The sequence below is a fragment of the Eschrichtius robustus genome, chromosome 20 (assembly GCF_028021215.1).
Source record: "Eschrichtius robustus isolate mEscRob2 chromosome 20, mEscRob2.pri, whole genome shotgun sequence".
Taxonomy (NCBI): Eukaryota; Metazoa; Chordata; class Mammalia; order Artiodactyla; family Eschrichtiidae; genus Eschrichtius; species Eschrichtius robustus.
This window is the reverse complement of record NC_090843.1, coordinates 24,852,200-24,855,360: the sequence shown is the minus strand read 5'-3', so window position 1 is coordinate 24,855,360 and position 3,161 is coordinate 24,852,200. Positions and strand designations below refer to the sequence as shown.

Sequence of the window (3,161 nt, the reverse complement as noted above, 5' to 3'; positions counted from 1 at the left end):
TGCAAGAATAGTCAATACACAGAAAACCACAAAATATTACTGAGGAATACTTTAAAATACCTAAATTAACAGAGGGGTATACCATGTTCATGGATTGGAAGACTAGATATTGTAAAGGTGTTCATCCTCCACAAATCAATCTATAGATTCAATGCAGTCCCAATCAAAATCCTAGTGAGAATGTGTATGTGTGTGAGTTTGTGTGTGTAACTTGGCCAGTTGAATCTAAATTTACTCCTATAAAAAAATAAAATAAAATTTATACAGAAATGCAAAAGACCAAGAAATGCCAAGACACTCTTGAAGAAGAGCAAAGCAAAAGAACTCCAGCACCAGATATTAAGACAGCGTGGTATTAGTGCAAGAATAGACCAGATAGAACAAAATACAGAGCCCCAAAACAGATCCATACAAATATGGCCACTTGATTTTTGACACAGATGATACTGCTATGCTATACTGGGGAAAGAATGGTCTTTTCAGAATGGTGCTGGGTCAATTGGATATTCATTTGGAAAAAAAGTATCTTTTAAAAATTGAAGTATAATGGCCATACAACATTATATTAGTTTCAGGTGTACAACATAATGATTCTACATTTGTATACATTGCAAAATGATCACCACAATAAGTCTAGTTAATATCTGGAAAAAAGATATCTTGATCCCTATTTCACGCCATACCAAAAATAAATTCAGGATAAGTTTAGTTCTAAATATAAAAGGTAAGGAAACTAGAAGAAAGCATGGAATATCTTCATGCCTTTGGGGTGGGCAAAGATTTCTTAAACAGGACTCACAAAGTACTAGCCATAATGGAAAAAACTTGATAAATTATTCTCCACTAAAACTGAGAACTTCTATTTATCACAAGTCACCATTAAGAAAGTGAAAAGGCAAACTACTGAGTTGGAGAAGATATTTGCAAAGCAAAGGGCTTGTGTCCAGGGCTTGTCTTGCAGATCAATAGGAATAAGATGGACAACCCAACAGAAAATGGGCAAGAGGCTTGAATAGGCACTTCACAAATAAGGCTTTGCAAATGGCCTGTAAACATATGGGAAATGCTCAACATCATCAGTCACCAGGGAGATGCAGACACCATAAGGAGCTAAAATGAAAAAGACCGACACTATTAAGTATTGGCAGGATGTGAAGCACGTAGCACTCTTGTACCCAGCCAGTGGGAGTAAGTTGGCACAACCACTTTGGAAACCTTTATGGCAGCATCAACTAAAGCTGAACTTATCCAACCCCTATGGCCTAACAATTTCCCATCTGGGCATGTATCCAACAGAAAAGCATACATTATGCCCCAAAAGACAGGTGTAAGAATGTTCACCATGGCACTATCGTCAGCAGCCACAAATTTTAAAAGCTGGATGTCCATCAGCAGTAGAAAAGACAGATAAAGGGTGGTATGTTCATATGATGGTGTATTATACAGCAACTCAAAGGAACAAACCACAACTACAAGAAACAACATGGAGGATCTCACAAGCTTAACGCTGAACAACAAAAAAAAGCCAGACACAGAAGAACACATATTGTACGATGCTGTTGATAGAAAGTTCAAAACCAGGCCAAACTACTCTGTGGTGGTAGAAGTCAGGGTGGTGATTACCTTTAGGGAAAGCAGAGATTAGGGGGAGGCAAGAGGGGCTTTGGGGGATACTGGAATTAATCTATTTTTTTGAGCTGCATTCTGGTTACATATTGTGCTCATTTTTTGTTTTAGAAGTTTGATTTTTTGTTGATGTTGGCCGTGCCATGTGCCATGTGGGATCTTTTCTTTCTTTCTTTCTTTCTTTCTTTCTTTCTTTCTTTCTTTCTTTCTTTCTTTCTTTCTTTCTTTACTTAGCCGCGCCGGGTCTTAGTTGCAGCATGCGGCATCTTTGTTGTGGCATGTGGGGTCTTTAGTTGTGGCATGCGGACTCAGTTGCGGCATGCATGTGGGATCTAGTTCCCTGACCAGGGATCGAACCTGGGCCCCCTACATTGGGAGTGCAGAGTCTTAACCACTGGACCACCAGGGAAGTCCCACATATTGTGTTCATTTTGTGAAAACCCATGCACTTTTCCGTCTGTATGTTACACTTCAATAAAACATTCACATTACAACAAAATTAAATGGTGGCCCAGAGAGACCTGTGAACTTGCTCAGGGTCACACACCTCTTAGACCAGCAGTTAAAGTCCTAGGTTCTTACTCCTGCTTTGTTCCCCCCACCCCCCAACGTCTATGTGGAGTGGGAAGAAAACAAAACCACAGTTGCTGTTATAAAAGCTGACAGCAGAATTCCCCTGAGAGGAGGCTCTGCTTGGGAAATAACTTGCTGGGCTCTCTCTGGGCATGAAAGGAAGAACAGCATGGCCCCAGCTAATAGCCTGGAGCACTCTGGGTTTCAGGGGAGAGTTCTTGAAGAGAGATGTGGGTGGGGCGGGAGGGTGGGGGGAGACAGAGAGACAGAGAGAGGCTGAGAACCAACAAGATAACAAGATGGTGGGTGACCAGGGTGAGATGAAAACATGGCAGCCGGCCGTGAGAGGAGAGGGCAGCCGTGGGGCTTGAAGACCAGTGGTATCTGATATTCATCACTCCCCTCCCTCCTCCAGCACCCCCATCCCGCAGGAATGATCCTCCACCTTCACTGCCTTGCCTGACTAGTATTCAAGGAGGAATTAAGGAAGGAGGGGGTGCATTCCACACCTGGGCTGACAAAGTGCAGGGCCAACAGCCCACAGGTGAGAGGCAGAGAAGACCTAGAGAATTCAGCAAAAGCCAGACCCTCGGGGTGGGGGGCTCATGCTGTTCCAGTATGATTTTTAATGTGAGAAGGGGAAGGGTGAGCCTAAAAATTTGGAGCACTCGAGTTCCCTGGGTGACTGACCCTTGGGTTTCATGTGAACCAGGCAGGGGAGATTGGATGTGGTTTAGGGCCCATTGCACTCAGCTAACTTCCCCAAGCCCTTTCCTGCACTGGTGCAGGCTGTAGAAGGTCAGACCTTTCAGCCAGATGTTACACAGACACACAAACACCGTGGAGGATGTCAGTGACCAAAGGCCAAGATGGCTGGAGGAGGCCATGGAGATTCACCTCGCTGACATCTGGGAGCTTGAAGGAGCCCCCCTTCCCAACCCACCCCCACCCCTGCCCTGTCC

The 3,161-nt window shown here is 43.9% G+C and overlaps 1 non-coding gene across 1 annotated transcript; it reads right to left on the bottom strand.

The window, feature by feature from the left end:
- Positions 1-1,962: 1,962 nt before the first annotated feature.
- Positions 1,963-2,035, bottom strand: TRNAG-CCC (transfer RNA glycine (anticodon CCC)). The gene has a single exon. It is a non-coding gene; the product is annotated as a tRNA-Gly (tRNA).
- Positions 2,036-3,161: the final 1,126 nt, after the last annotated feature.